Below are 18,051 nucleotides of genomic sequence, written 5' to 3' on the forward strand. Positions count from 1 at the left end.
TATGAGATTGATGTAAAAATTATTGAGTGGAATTGTACTCCTGTGAAAAATGATTTCATGACTACTTTATTTCAAGAGGTAATTGTTTCACACTCAATAGATGCTCATGGATTTTGGATACTCAAGGGTTCTCTTTCTTATTAATTAAATTTACTCACAAAAAATACAATTATTCCACTAGAGACTTGGCCAGATTAGAGGTTGAAAAGTATTATCAGTTGAAATTTTTTTAATTTGAAGCTTAAAATTTTAGATATGTCATCTTTTGGTATTGCAATGCCATTGGTAGTAGATGTCACTGAAAATAAAAGACCTAATTTCAAGAAGCATCCATATAAGTCAATGGAGGATGATCTGAGCAACACATTTTCATCAATCCCTCAAGGAATATTGTATGTCGAAGGTAGTAGGGCTTACATTCATTGTAACACTGAGAAGCATGAGAGTGTTGAAATGATGAAATTATATACACAACACATGATTGATGAAATGGGAAGCCTGAAACCTAAATTTAAGTCGATTGAGGAGAAGGGTTTCACGCAGTTCATCAACTTTCCTATGTTTAGGGAACCTAAGTGGGTCTAATACATCCTAAGTAGAATGCATGATGAATTCATGTGGCCTGAAAACCCCACAAGATTACCAAGAGTGAAATTAAGGCGATGACATGTTTAAGCTCAATGGATAAGGTGCCTACTTGGAGGAATGTTAAGAACTAGATGGTAACAGAAGCTACCAGTTCAAAATTTGACAAAAGGTCAATGACAATTAGTGATATTATTGAATATGATGTCATATTTGCATCAATGGTGATTGGATACAAAATATATCATTCTAGCTGAAAGAATTCAATATCCAGTATGTATATATATGTTGCTTATCAAGTATTGAAGGAAGATAAGAAATATAATTTATGTGAAGTGCTCCAAAGTGAGCTATTGAGCAATTTGAGGAAAATAAAATAGGATAAGAAGCATGTCTTTAATTTGGACCTTTCATCATATGTTTGTATTTCTATTTCATGAATGAGATTTTGGGAGTGGGAAAATTTTAGTGGGTCTATGATAGGCTTGTGGCCATTAAGGTCAATGAAACACTTCATGGCCTTGGAGATGCTACAATTTGGAATGACATTCTTTAGAGATACTTCAAAACCTTGTAGAGCATGATGAAATGCAGAGAGAGATGTCCTAAGGAGATAGTGGATAAGTATGAGGATACAATCTATTTTATAGTTGACATTGATTAGTGCCTTATGGAAGTTCTCGAGCAAAGAAATTCATGGATCATGCCCAAGGAGTATGAGGTAGAAGCACATACTCTTTATGCAAATGCTCAACACTTAATGAGAAAATCAGTGGACTCTACTAAAGAAAGGTTTGGAACTTACAAGGAGAAGAGCTTGGACTTGCACTCTAAGTTCAAGAAGCCTGATATTCAAAAGAAGGTTAGGAAAGAGGTAGAGTAGATGGTAGAGAGCATGGGGATTACCAAAGAGATAGTCTAGAGAGATAGAGATAAGAATATTCTGAAAGAAAAAAGTATGGTCAAGCCAAAGAAGGATAAACTGTAAGCCACTATCGCTAAGCCGAAGCAACCAAAGAGCTTTGCAACCTACTTCGGTGCTTAGAAACATGTTAGTTCACCTAAGCCTCAAACTAGAACATCCAATGAAGGAAAGAGGAAGAGAGGAAAATCTAGAGTATTCATTCCTATTGATGAAGAGGAGATAGAGTCAGATGAAGCAGTCAAAGAGGTTAAAGCCAAAGTTGGTAAGGTCACAAAGGAGCAACCATAAGGTGGACCTAAATCTGGCAAGAAATCAAAATTTTAACTTGATGAGGATTTAAAGAAAGGAAAATTTGAAGTCAACCCTCCCATGCCTTTGAATGAGATAGAGAATGAAGTCATTAAGAATGGTAACCTAAAGCCACTATCACAGTGGTATGATAATTTTGATGAGATTGAGAAAATATCATTAGAGGAAGCAATTGTAGAATACCTAAATGTATATTGTAAGGCTCTAGTTGAATTAATAACAATTATAACCAAGAGCTTGTATGACATTTTGGATGCTAGGAGACAAAGTGCAAAAAAGGAGGATGAGAACTTGAATGAATATGTATTAGTTAATCTCTATTTAGTTATTTCTAAGGAAGAGATAGACAAATTACTTCAGTTAGCAAAGAATGAGCTCATAAGTAAGAACCTAGAGTAAATAAAATCATGTTATGGAAAATTGATGAAGTTGCTAAGGAAACTAAAAAGAGTTTGACAAAAAAATTTGTTAGATAATCACTATGAAGTTGATCAGGTAAAAGGACAAGGTGACACTAATCTGAAAGTGTAGATAGTGGATGACACTTCTATCACAAAAGTCTAGATTATTGAGTAGGTAGAGGTGAATATTGAGGATGCAAATCTAGGGAAAGAGGATGAGGGTAAAGACAAGAGTGATAACCCTCTGGTTTATGCAGTTAACCATCTGATTCTTTAAAATAAAGAAAATACAGAGGAGAATATTGAAAAGGAAAAGGTGGAGGTGAAGATTGAAGTTGAGGTTGAGAAAAGATCCTGAGAAATCAGTAAAGGGGAAGCCGATTATGTAGATATGGAATTCACTCAAGGCCTCATCAACCTAGCTTCTCTATCTGCTATTCAGGAACTCAAATTTGTAGCATTTCCTCAAGCAAAAGTTAGTGAGAACTTTCTAAAATCTTACATAAAGGATAGTGAGTGTGTTTGTTCCCAAAATAAATGGGTTTACATTGCTACAAGGTTGAGACCAAGCTGATTCCTCTGAATACCTATGAAAATCCACTTCCAACTGTCAATATCCTTCCGGCTTGGACCAAATGAGACAAGGATCTACAAACCTTCTACACTTTGGGCTCTGCAAAACCCGACAGGGTAATCCCTTTAGTGAACCTCTTGATCTTTGCACCACACTCAAAGATTCACTAAAACAAAGCAGATAATATCATGAAAAGGCTCGATAGAAAGGGAGAATTCTCAAGGATGGAAAATCCTCTAGTGATCTCGTCAACCTTCCTAGAGCATGAGATGGGTGGGACAACTTGAATAGTAGATGAAAACCTTGAAATGTTATGATAATCGACAATATTATAGCAATTCATCAGTGAAATTGAAAGACAACTGATAATGAAAGACAACCACAAGTGGTGATCAATGCCTTACTCCGTTGGTTATCTAAAGATATAAAATGTAAATTGAAGATGTGATAGAATTTTATCTAATAGTGTAATATCTAAGATAATACTGCCTTACAATATATCACATTTGCAATCCCAACCCAAACTACTTATCTAAAATCCCTGCGCAAGCCCTATCATTCTGCAACTCTATTTAAGCAATTTAATTGACCCCTTAGACAGAAGCATAAATAGAAAGCTACATACATCATAAAAATGCATTGAATAATATAAACCCTTGGGTGATTTCATTCAAAAAACTGATAGAATCATAAAATGGAGAGAATAGGGTCAGAATTCTATTTTTATTTAAATAAAAACACTACTTCTATCATAGGATGAAGTTTAAATATAACTCCTTCAAGGACCTGCACAAAGCTTGACACTAAATGCTTCTTTATTTTCTCTATAAAATATTTACAACTTGCTCACTTCACCTAGACTCACTACTAGAAATAGACAAGAAAAACCCAAGGAACAAGAAAAATCCTAAACCCACAATAGACTACCCAAAATTTTGAACCCGTCTAATGGCCTTGATTTCCCTTTTTATAGAAGAAAAGGGAGCAATAAGCTTTAGGCCAAAAGAGACATGTCAACAACAAATTTACTCTCAGCAATTAGGTCTAAAAGGCCACATGCAATTCTATTACACAGATACTCTATATGAAAGTGCTGGCACCTGTGAATCAATATTTTCAACTAAAAATTGGTAGAAGTAAAATTGCTTGAGTCACATCATTATCACCCTAATTCTTTTGGATGGAGTGTGAGATGATACGTTATGTCTAATAGAGTGTCTCCCTTCTTGGAAGGGATACTAGGTCCCGACAAGAAGAAAAGTCACCTCTAAAATAGAAGAGGACCTCAAGCCTTCATGCCCATGATCAGAGAAAGTGGAAAGTGCTATAGGGGAAACATAATATGTTGAGGAGGGGTCACATCTTCCATGCAATCATAGAGATGATTTCCTGCCACTCCCCACCCAAACCATTCCTTCTTTTATTCCTCTGCAAGCTCCTTCTTAGAACCCCCTTCCATCCAATAGCAGAGTAGAAGCAGAGGTTGTGCCATGCATGGCCTTTCTTTATAAGAAAAGGCTTTCATGCCCCCTCTAGAAATCCTTATAACTTTCACAACCCCTCTAACAATAAATATACTCACATAGGAGAAAAACATCCATCTGGTATCACAGAGCATACAACAACTCCATTTACAACCTTGCTCAAACATCATCTTCCTTGTAGAAGAAATAAGTGCTCTCAGAAAACAAAAAATGCTTATACTTTTCTCTCCCACCATTTAAGTCACCACCCTATTGTATTTACAATCAAAACACTATTAGACACAATGCACCACTGAGAGGGGGGTGAATTAGTGGCTCTCAAACTTTTCCCTTAAACTATCCGGTGTGTGCATACCAGTTATTAGATCTAACTCAGAGAAAACTTACTGGCTAGTGGGGAGATTAAACACAAAAGCCAACACACAAAGAGACATCACATAACACCAGGATGTACGAGGAAAACCCAAGATGGGAAAAGCCTCGATGAGCAATACTGCTAGAGTTTACTGCTCCAATCCAACCTCACAATGAAAACTCTGCTACAATGTTTAGGGAACCAACCCAAGGAGCTACACACCCTACCTAATTTATGGGCTACAACCCAAAGGAGCTACAACCCCTGCATCGAGCTAAAACTAAGTTTTCATAATAAGAACATCAAATACCAAATTAACAATTTTGCTACAAGTGAATCTTGCAACCTTCTCATCTACCTTACCCTGTCGGTGAGATACCTTCTCTACTACACTGACTCACTCTTTTGTTTCTCTCTTTAGCTTCTTAACTACTAGTATACTCTACCGGTACACCTCTTCCACTTCTCCTTCTTTGCTAGACCTCCACCTTACTCTTTTCTCTTTACTGGTACAACACTTTACCGGTCCTATGTCTGCCTTCTCTACAACTTCACTCTCTTCTTCTTTTCTCAGATACTCTCTGAGCACTTTGGCTAATTTTCTCTTACATGTAGAAGTATTAGAATTCATAGTAGCATAATATTCTTCTATATAGCACCAACTTAACTATCTATTTGGCCTTCATATTTATAGCCAGCTTTTCCTGCCAAAGCCCAATTCAAAATCTAGGTGGTTAGGGTTTCCTCACCATCCTCGAGGAAAACCAAATCCAATTAGATCTTGCTCGATCTGATCTCTCTGGAAGCCAACTATTCATCTCCGCTGTTTTCACGCCTTCAAACACACATTATCCAAATATAAGAAACACGATCCTTTACCTCAACCTACATCTATCAAACCATCATTAATGACTCTATTGTTTCCTTCTTGAGGTCTTCTAACAACTTGATCTTCTTTCTTTCATCCAGGCACCAACAACTCCTTGATTCTTCTCTGTTGTTCATTCTTCTTTGATCCACACACTTCTGACCCAATCCACAAATCATGGGATCCATATTCAATGCACACCTATAGATATACCTAACTCTACACGACACTTCACCATCCTCTGCGAGCTTACCACCTTGACTCCATATGGCATCCACATTAACCAATTGTTAACTTGGCTCTTCGTGTCGGTCCAGATACGATCACTGACAAACCACTCTACCAGTTCTTTTTTCCTATTGATTTACTAACCTTGTCGATATCTCACATTCTACCGGTTACCTCACCATGTCTGCACTGTGTTGAACTACTAGAGGAACACTCAAACTGGTCTTTAGACATGCCAATCCAAAACATGCACATTCTCATCACATGGGAGTCTTTTGCACCTGCACCTTGTCCATATTACTAGTAAACATACATACTAGTAAGCACTTTTGGTGATACAAGTCATCAACCTTCACTAGACTCCTTCTTTAGTCAAGCTATTCTTCCTCTTTCTACATCTGCTTAGTTATGCCTTTTCCTTGATCAGCTTCGACCATATCTCCACTGGTCTATATGAATGACAAACACATCCCTGTTCTTCTATGCCAACATTTCAACATACCTTTTCCTCTTCTCTCTTATCTCAAAGAATCGTGATTCACACCATGCATACCAGGAGATAAGTTCCTCTTATTGGTGAAGTGGCATCTTGCCTTTTGCATCCTACAATGTACTCATGTGACTTTCCTATTTGTGCAGCATTTCTTCAAATAGACACTTGCGATCCAGTGATGGTACTTTCACTATTAGTCATTGCTTCTCATGATGACTACATCTTCATCAGGTGGGAGTCCTGTTGTTCTGCATCCTCAAAACATACCTGTGATCTTCTCATTCTTCTCATCTAGTGTTGATGTGATTTAGGTAACATTCTACCTCTTCATCACAAACAACCACACAAACACCTTGCCCATCCTGCTTGTACACTAATCATGACCTTTGCAAATTGACAACCATTCACTTGGTTGATCCAACTGTCCCATGTCAACACATCTCTTACCAGTTGACATCTTTTCCTTACTGGTGTTTTGCAACACATGGTGATATCCAAGATATCTCAACCTGTACTCTTCCTTGACAGTGTTGCACATACATCTCTTCTACTGGTAGTCATCCCATATCGGTTGACATCAATGAAAACACAATACCAACAAACACTTCATTTGGTGATGCTCATTCACATGAAAAATCATCATCCTAGTGCTTTCAACTCAACCTACCAACTATGGATTCTAGAAATCATTCCTATCAAATCCATTGTATTCCTACCAAGGCTCATCTTGCGCAAACAATTTTGGTATGATTTTATTCTTCTTGAGTGTACGTTCTCTACTCTAGAATCCCTAACAACAAGCAATCTCTGAATTCATCAAGGAATCCATGATCCTTTATCTCTAATTCAGAAGCTATCCCAATCCTTTCATTCCTTTGAGACATCGTCCTTGCTTGTCTAATCAATTTCGACTCTATAGAAAAATTCAAATTAGTCCTTGTAGAATGAGTTGACATCTAAGTGTCCCAACTTGTCACTATCTATTCCAAGTCAACAAGCCTATATTCTTCTTATCCTATCTTTCCCGTGTGGGTGACAACCAATACCTTTAATGACCCTTTTTAAAAATCAATTTGAAACTCAATCGTAGATCCTGCCCAACCTGGTAAATCAAATGATCACTAATGGTCAATATGGCAATTGACCTTCCATTGGGGCTTGTAGACCTATTAAACCTATGATGTATTAGTGCCATATCATCTTCTAACCCAGCACTATCAGCAGCCCCACTGTCAGTCTTCTTGGTCAGCCCGGGATATGTGGCATCATCTCATGATGTTGCGGTCCTTAACCTTCTTGCATTTTCTATCCCGGGGATACAAGGGCCATCAAATATGTTCACATTTTACCGTGTAACCATAGTTCCCCCTAACCTTTGGAAATTAAAAATTGAGCACCTTTTCTCCCATATCATAACATCACTATCCATTTGAAACATGTGGAAATTGATGGTGCCATTAGTAAACCGGTTTTTACCTTCTGAGAATTGGTAAGATGAGCTCTTGAAAAGTCAAACCACTAGCTTTCCCCTCTCCATTGAGAACATGTGACATCATCTTGTGATGTCACAGTCTTTATCTTCCTTGCACTTTCAACCATGGGGAAGTGTGGACCATCGGATCTAAACTGGCTTTATCTACCGACCAAAGTACTTAGAATTTTAGACTTAGGAAAATATAAGGGGCCCGCTGAAGATGACTTAATCCTTAGGAAATAAAATGGCCCTACCAATGGTAGCCAACCCTTGGCTTAAGTGGGAAAAGGTAATCATAAAATATAACAAGGTTAGGGTTTTTTCTTCACAAGACTTAATTGGATATTCACAAACCCTAAACCCTAGACCTTGAATTTTGATAGAGAGCAAAATAAAACTAGAACGTCCAATATTTTAGCTCAAATGTGAAAATTCTTGTGCAGTTATTTTTAGGACTATCAAGTTGCTTCCTATGGAATCTGATGTTCCAAAGAAACTCATGCCATCATTTTAGAAGGACTCTTAAGACACTTCATTCAGGCAATTGAAAAGCTTAATCAACTCCGTGGATAGTCATTTTGAATCTTTTGAAAAATTTGTTGAAGAGAAGGTCCATAATGAATTTAATACAAGAAGGCTTTGAACAATAAAGAAGATGATTGTTGTTGACAAAGTTACTCTAGAAACTTGCATAAAGGGAATTTATGATGCACTATCCTAGGGTGTAGATATCTACAAATCATGCTTTATATTGTCTTAGTTAACCTAGGATATTGAGAAAAAGGGTAGAGAAAATGAGGATTAACTTTACAAAATGTCTCAATCATTGGATCCCTTATCAATCTCCTTGAGCAGTCACAAAGACCAAGTAATATCCTTGCTTGAGAAAATTAGGAGTTTGAGTTTGGAAAATGAGAAAATGATTGGTAGTCTATGAACTCAAGAGTCTCATTATTCCTAAGTTGGATATCATGCTTAGTGGTTTAGAAGATTCCCAAAGTGCAATAAAATCTGCAGAGCCAACAAATGTTAAGTCAGTAGAGGCACTTGCATACTTGTTTGGTGGGCTTATAACTATGTTGGAGAGTCGCAAGAAGGGTTGGGATAGCCACCTAAATTAATTGAATATTTTTTTTGCAGACATCTTCAAATATTTTTCTATAAAAGGACCATATGTATATATGTAAGTAGCATTTTTGGCATGAATTTTTTGTTTCCGAAACTCTACCTTTGCCATTGATGTCAAAGGGGAAGAGTAGAGGAGTGAAAAAAGATGTTCTTAGGGGGGTTCTTGATTCTTAGAGTCTGATAGTCAAATTTTTTGTTGTAGTGAATATATCTTGGTTTTGGTCTAACACTTAGTCATTTTTCACTAAGTGTTGTCATCAATGCCAAAGGAGATTGTTGGAAAGAGATGCTACATGGTTGTTTAGATTTTTTCATTGATGACAACTAGAGTTAGATATCTAATATGTATTTCATAATTCATTCATATCGAAATATTGATTGAGTTCCAATGAGGTTTGGTGAGATGATTAGGGCATCCGATAGAGTGTACAACATTTGGTTGGTAGTTCATTTATGTTGAGTATTTGGTGTTGCAGATCTTTGAGATACATTGTGGACATGTCATATGTCTCATTCCAGGTTTATGGCCTCTGGTTTTGAGTGTTGAGTGAGTTATAAAATTTGCTAGACAAGTTTTCAGTAGAATAGTGTTCATTAGAAGTAGTGTGTGAAGATTCATTGTACGGATCATGTAGAGTGATTTTAGCAATTGGTTGTGTGTTCGAGGTTAGTGAGATGACATGTGGGAAGCATGTGGATAATTTATTTTAGTCTGCATGATTTCTTTGGATCAGATTGAGCTGACTTGGGTAACACATTTCATTTGAGTGTTATGCATTTTTGGGCCAACATAATGGTGACGTAAATTGTTGATGTGGATATATTAGACCTATTGATTTGATCATTTTTGATATCGATGGTTATGTGGAAATTGTGTATGAGAAATTATCTACAGCTTCACATGTATGGTTGAAAGATTGGTGATATGGTATAATGTAGAATATTAGAACAAAGTAGAGTAGAAGAGTAGAGTAAAGTTATGTGCTTTGTGCTTAACCAGAAATATACTCAGGAATTTTTTGATGCTATTAAATAGTTCAAACCTTCTTGTATGTTTTGTAATCATTTTGTAAGATAGTGAGCCTTTTGGGGTTGAAACCCTTATTGTAATTTTGAGCAGTGAACTCTAGGCAATGTGCAAAAATGCATGTGCATTCCCATTGTAATATTTCACTTACTCCTAATAGGGTATTATTTCATTGTGGGTATGTTCCCATCATGTTTTTTCTCTTAATCAGGTTTTTCGCATATAAATCTTGTGTTGTGGATGTTTTCCTTATGTGTTTATATCTTCCATTTGTTTATTTGTATTAGATGGTTGAAGAATTAGATTACTAATGTTAAAGATTATAGAACACTGATTCACCCCCGTCTCACAGTGTTCCTTGATTCCAACACCATGGTGGTTTTCTTTCTTTGGGGGATGAGGATAATTATATGCATATATATATAAATGATATACATGAGTTATCATAAAAACCATACAGACTCCAAAGCTAGGTGATATCACTTTGTGTTTTGTGTTTTGTGATCATTATCCTTTGATTTGTCCTCTCTTGGGAGCTAAAATATTGTGATAGTGTGCTTTTATTTTCAAGTGTATCCTACATTAAAGTAATTGCTCCTGATAAGGTATGCACAATCACTTTAATGTGGGGGCATACCCTTTCCTTAATGATTCCCTCTCTTGCATATCTTGATACTTAAAGTTACTTAACTTTTGCTTTGTAATTTTTGGTATCCATCTTTTCATGACTCATAGTAAGAGAACCTTACTAGTTGTAGTCATAGTTCTCTCTTTCTCTCTCTCTCATGATCTTCCCTTTTACCTTGTTAATGAAGTTGTAAGATCCTAAAGTCCACTAGGGGCTTGGTGTATCTTTCCTCCTTGATGATTTAGTGAAATTATTTCAATATGAACCCTTTGTACTTTACTAAGAGTATGATTGACCTTATACTCCCGCTAAAGTGCGCACTAACTCTAGTGTCCTAACATTGCACGCCTTGCAATTTTTGACAGCATTTAGGTCTTGGCCTTAGTGTTTGCATCCCTTAGCCTGATTGAAGACCTGATTATGCTCTTGCACATCACAAATGCCAAAATTATCAAACTTGCATTCATCTGGCACCTTCATCTTGCCCTAAAATAGGGTAGGACCAGGACGTAGTTCCCTAGTCCTCACTAAGACCACGGTGTGGTGTCATCATCCTCCCTAAATTGGACCTATTTTAAGCCCTTTTTCCAATTTCAAATTTGAGTAAGATTTCTCTCTTCATATAGGCCTATGTCAAAAAATCAATCAATTAATCTGATAGGAAGGTATATAATGAAGATTTCTCGTCTCATTTTAACTTCCACAAGCATCCACAAGAATTGAGAAGCATTCAAGCATTCAAGAGAAATTGAGCATTTTCACTTTTCCTCCATGCTTTGGAGCAGCAATAAAGTCAAGGATCAAGCACTGAATTAGAGATCTACTTCTTATTTCATGAAACCTTAATTGCATGTGGAGACAAGAAAAAATTCACAAGGAGGTATCATAATTTATATTCAGTCATAATTTAGCATCTCCCTCAAAAGGAGAATATTTACTAGAGTTTGACTGAAGGCAAGCCGCTATTCCAATCTTTTCCCCCTTATTTTTGTCTATAAGAAATAGGTGCTTAGTTGTTGTTTTGGAATTAAGCATCATTTGTAAAGACAAAAAAACCCTTTTTGCGACACACAAAATTTGGAGTACCAAAAGGGAGTGCTATGGTCCTTTCTTTTTGGGCTATTTTTTGTAGAGCATATCCAAATCAACTTATATTACTCAGATCTAGGTGCATGGCAAAATCTAGACCCTATAGCTCAGTATTTTCTCAATTTTATCTTCAATTTAAACACTTTACCCTAATTCAACATTTCAATTTACATAAGAGGTAAAAACACATCATAATCAATCAATCCACTTAGTGTTCAGTCCTTATGTAATTTGTGATTGAATCTAGTGGATTTATCCCCTCTTTTGAATGTAAAGGACATCTCCCCAAAGAAAAAATTAATTTGGTGACTTCTCCTTCTATGTTGCAAATTGCCAAATAAAATCTTCCCTTTACAAGATGTCAATATGATGATATTACAGTGTTAAATTGATAATGAATGTAAGTGCAATGATCGAGAAGAGAAAAGTTTAAACTTTAATAGTGACTGTAATCAACATATGAAGATGCTTCTATCTACACAGTTCTTTTTCTGAAATTTATAATTTTGTATCTTTCCTTGAATGTTGTTAGCTTCAAGTCTGCAAGTCTCTTTTGTATCTTGCCCCATGAATAGTTGCCATTGGTGTGCAAGTTCGAAGAAATATGCTTTACCTTTTGTAATCATTTATATATAGTGGATCATTTTGTGAGTTAACACTCACCATGGTTTTTCCCAGTTTGGTTTTCCCCTAATATTTAGGATGGGAGTAATAATAGGTACTCAAAAATAGCAAGGAATAATGTTAAATGGCCACCCCCCAAGCTAGGATAGATAAAAATTAATTTTGATGGGCCAACCACAGGTAATCCAGGTTAAGGGAGCATAGAATATATATTTAGAGATACTGAAGGGAAAATTATTGTTGAAGAGTCAAAAGCATTAGCTGAAACAACAAATTATATAATAGAAATCGGAGCTACATTGTTGGGGTTACAACTTGGCTTTAAGCTAGGAGAAAAGAATATTCATTTGGAGGGATACTCTTAGGTTATAATTAATGACATTTGAAAAAAAAAATCTCCACATTGGATGTTGGCAAAATGGATATATCCAATTCATGAATTAATTATAAAATTTGATGACTTAAAAATTAGTCATATTTATATAGAGAAGGGAATGTTGAGTTAGACACTCTAGCAAAAAATCTAGTTAGAAATCCTTAAAGAATAGAAAGCTTGTTGTAATTAATACATTATTTAGCATAGAGGGGCAATGCAATTTCAAATTTTAAATTTCAAACTCTTGGCCATTTTTCAAGCAATGGAATTCTTTATTAAATTCATAAAAAACTATTTGAATTAATTCATTTTGGGATGATATCTCACAATATGACAGATAGATCTCACCTACCTTGATAGGACAAATTTTTGAGGAATTATATTTATTGTAGTTATGGCCTATCAAGATTGGAGTGAAAACAAGCTGAGTTTTAAAGACACGTTTTTATTTAAAGGCTCATAAGCTTAGACAAATGATTGTTAGGAGTAGTTGGGGTAGATATAAAAGTGATCTTTTTTTAGAGAAGAAAGATATGGGGCGGAAGAAAATCTTGGAGACTCTCCGCTAAATTACCTAGCCAACCTAGATATCATCAGTTGGCAATGAAACGTCCTCGAAGTTTGAGAGAATGAAAAATCATTATTTAAAGTATATCATATAATATTAATTTGATGTTTGGAAGGAAAAATCATTTTGTTAAATAGTTCAAATAACTAGAAGACAGTGGAGAGGGGGGGTGACAGTTATCTCAAATTATTGAAATATTAAGCAATTAAAACTTTAATACAAGAACCCAATAGATCAATTCCAGAATGTATAAACAAATTACCAAAATAGTACATAAACCAATTAAGCATAAACGACAATCAGAGAATAAATACCATCCACATGACACCAAGATTTGTATGTGGAAAAGCCGGTAAAGGGAACAACCACAGTGGGAAGCCTACCCATAGTTAAATAATACTTCTACAGTAAGTATGTGAATCACAATTGAAGGGGCTTGGACATATAGGAAGGCCAACGGCCTAGAGCGCACTACTTATCATGAAAAGGAATCTCACTGACTACATATAAATCCAGACTACAATCCAGAAGAAATAATGAACTATAAAGATAACATCTCCTATGCTTGAGTACAGTTCCAGTTAAGCTCAATACCGGAGGACTAAATCCTCTTACATAAACCCAACTCGATCACCAATGATTGACCAAATCCTTTTCCTGAATCAATACTAAATTATTCGCTCATTAAATATCCATATCCTTTTCCCCTATGATCTACAATGAGATCGTACATCATATATATACAAACCCTCGACCACAAATAATAAGGTTGGCCACCAGACAATAAAACAATTACATAATTACAAAACATGTTGGTCTAAGACCAAACAAATAATATCCAACCCATAAGACATCCCATAAATGTATCGACAAGTCCAATTCATACGTTACATTAAGCCGATCCATACCCTAGATAAACTTAGACCCAATTTAGGTCCATAAACACTAAGGTAATGATCCCAATCAACCAAGTCTCAAACACAATCACCTTCAATATGTGGAATATCCATTATAAGCCGCACCAACACCACTTGTACATAAAATCAAAGATCTTTAGTAAAGATCTACTGGTGAAACCCTCGTCGGAACAACAATCCAAGCTTTCTAGCATATAGGATAGTATTTGATCACCAGAACAAGACCAATTGGCTGAACATGAATCTAAGTAGCATGAATAAGACAATTCCATAACCCAAATATACTAGAGTATACCAAATCATACCAGATCTAATCCAACCAGAAAGCAAACAACCTACCAGGACCAGAAGGGTGTCGGTAAAGCAACCAAAACAGCTGGTGTTGCCATCAATGAAAAAACATCAATGAAACAAATAATCAATTCCTCCAAATGGCTAATAATCTCCCCCTTTGGCATTGATGGCAATACTAGATGTGAAAAACATTTAAGTGCCAAGAAATGTCAAACAAATCTCCCAAATGGAAGATAACCAACAATCTTTAATGCAAAGATATATCAATGAAGTTATGAAACAAAGAACAAACTCCCCCTATGAATGATATCTCTGTAAAGCTCTATTTTTCACATATATCCCTCCCCCTTTGACATCAATGCTATAAATGTGACAAAAATATCAAAGCAAAAACCAAAACCACTGAATCACACGGCTAACTACTCCTCGTGAGCACTAGCATCCCCATATCAATCCATAATGAATGTCAGACTGATTCCAAAAAGACTCAATCAATTTTTTGTCGGAGGGGAAGAAACCCCTAATCCATCTCTAATGTACTCAAATGATTCATTAGGAAAAGGTTTAGTGAAATATCTGCAATCTACTCTTTAGTGTTCACATACACTAGTCTAACCTCATTCTCTTCCACCTCCTTCAAAAAGTTATACTTGATAAATATGTGCTTTATCTTAGAGTATAATATTGGATTCTTTGATATGTCAATAGCAACAGAGTTATCATAGTGAATAACTACCGGTCCAATCTAATGCACTTTAATATCCTTCAACATTTTCTTCATCCATAGAACCTGTGTATAGTTAGTATCAACAACAACATATTCAACGTCAGAACTAGATAAAGAAGTACATGATTTTTTATTGCTGGTCCATGAAACCAACTTCTTTCCAAGAAAGAAACCTCCACCAGAAGTTCTTTTCCAGTCATCAACATCACTAGCCCAATTTGCATTTGTATGTGCACATAAAGTAAAGTCATCACCCTTAAGGTACCACAAACCATATTCAGAAGTACCTTGTAAGTATCTAAAAATTATTTTCACAACACTCTCATGATTCTCTCTAGGTTGACTTTGATATCTTGATGAAATACAAACAACACTCATTATGTTAGGCCTAGTCTGAGTCAAATATAGTAGACCTCCAATCATAGACTTCTATCTTGTAAGATTTGTCGGTGCAGATACATCTTTCCTTGACAATTTCTCACTGGTAACCATAGGAGTACTTGCCAGTTTAGAATCTTCCATATGAAGTATCTTAAAAAATTCACTAACATACTTAGTTTAATAGATGAAAATACCTTTATCAGTCTGACTAATCTACAAACCTAAGAAAAAATTGATTTCCCCAATCATAGACATTTCAAATTATTTCTCCATATTTTTAGAAAATTCCATACACAACTTATCTTCACCTCCAAAAATGATGTCATCAACAAAGACCTCAATAATCTGTATATCATCATCAATGACTTTATAATAAATATTACTATCAGATTTACCTATAGTGAAACCAAGCTTCAAAAGATATTTATCTAACATTGCATGCCAAGCTCTAGGTGCCTGTTCCAATCCATATTAAGGTTTCCTTAACCTGGAAACCATTTTTCTATCATTTGAAAGTGAAAAACCATCAAGTTGCTCAATATAAACTCCCTCATCAAGATCTCCATTTAGAAATGCACACCTAACATCCATCTGATAAACCTTGTAGTTCAGTAGCATAGGCAAGAAATAGTCTTACAGCTTCAATTCTAGCTACCTGTGCAAAGGTTTCACCGTAATCAATTCCTTCCTTCTAAGAATATCCTTTACAAACTAATCTAGCTTTATTCCTTACAACTTGTCCATCCTCATTCAATTTATTCCTAAAAACTCATTTAGTTCCAATAACATTCTTATTTTCAGGTCGGGGAACTAAAGTCCATGTGTTATACTTCTCAATTTGATCTAATTCTTCTTCCATAGCTTTCATCCAACATTTATCTTTACTTGATTTAATTACTGATACAGGTTCAACTTAAGAAATCAAACATACCTCATCAAATGTTAATCTCCTTCTTGTCATCGTTCTATTGTTTTTATCCCCAATGATCTGATCTTTTGAATGATTTAGCCTCACATACTAAGCAGTCTTCTGATTCTCTATTCCTCTTTCCTATTCTTCAATTACTGTTGAATTTTCTAATATGGCTGGAGTAATTGGCTCAACATTTTGTTTCGGTAAAGGTGCTACCAGTTCAAATATAATCATTCCCACTATGAGTTCTTGCTCATTAACTCTAATCTGACTTCTAATCAGCTCATCCACCTTGACATTAGTACTCTCCATAATTCTCTGCAATATCTTGTTATAACATCCATATGCTTTGCTTTCATTAAAATAACTAAAAAATATTCCTTCATCACATCTAGGATCAAATTTTCCAATGATAGCATCTTTCAGATATAACATTTACTACCAAAGATTCTGAAATACTTAACTGTAGGTGTATTGCCAAACCATAATTCATAAGGTGTCTTACCGGTTTCTCCTTTGATATGTACTATGTTGAATGTATAGAATGTTGTGGTCACTACTTCTCTTCAATAGATATGAGGTAGATTAGCTTTCATCCTAATTGTTCTAGCAACATCCAAGATAGTTTTGTTCTTCCTTTCCATAACTCCATTCTGCTGAGGTGTCTGAGGAGCAGAAAATTGTCTCCTTATGCCATGCTTGTCACAAGTTATTAAACTCACTAGAAGTGATTTCTCCTCAATGATCTGATCTTAAGCATTTAATCTTCAATCATGTCTCTTCCTCAACTTTAGTTTTAAATATTTTAAACTTTTCAAAAGCCTCAGATTTCTCCCTTAGAAAAGTAACCCACATCATTCTAGAATAATAATCAATGATTAGCATAAAATATCTATCACATTGAAAAATTTTAACTTTAGCAGGGCCACACAATTCATTATGAATAAGATTAAGAACATTATTATATTTATCTTGTATACTCTTAAAAGAGTTTCTGACCTATTTTCCCATTTGCCATTCCCTACATATTGGATTATAGAGCTTCACAATCCTAGGTAAAGTGCCTTAGTTGAAGTGATATTCATAATGTAATCAAAATTCACATGACACAATCGTTTATGCCATAACCAACTCTCATCAATTTGTGCAATCAAACATGTCCTGTCAACAAAATTAAAATTAAATATATTACCTTTTGTCTGAGTACCGGTTGCAATTTCCAATCCGGATCTGCTAATGATTTTGCATTTTTCATCCTTGAACTTTAATTGAAATCTCTTATCCACCAATTGTCCTACACTCAAAAGATTATGCTTTAAATCTTCAACATAATAAACATTATCAGTATTGTGCTTACCATCCAAAGATATAGTTCCATTTCATTTGATCATACATTCTTTCCCATCTCCAAATCTAACTAGACCGCCATCAAATTCTTATAAATATAGAAAATTCCTTTTATCTCCAGTCATATGATGTGAACATCCACTCTCAATTACCCATTCATCTTTATCTTCAATTTTACCATCAGGTGCCTTCTCTTTCTTTGTACGCTCTCATCCAGTGTTGAAACATCTTCCTTGATAGCCAAGAACACTCATTCCTTTCCATTGTTGGAACCACTAGCAGAATTAGGTGTCGGTTCATCATCAAAATACGTCACATCTTCTTTTTCCACTAGGT

This window comes from Cryptomeria japonica, chromosome 7, assembly GCF_030272615.1.
Source record: "Cryptomeria japonica chromosome 7, Sugi_1.0, whole genome shotgun sequence".
NCBI classification, from domain to species: Eukaryota; Viridiplantae; Streptophyta; class Pinopsida; order Cupressales; family Cupressaceae; genus Cryptomeria; species Cryptomeria japonica.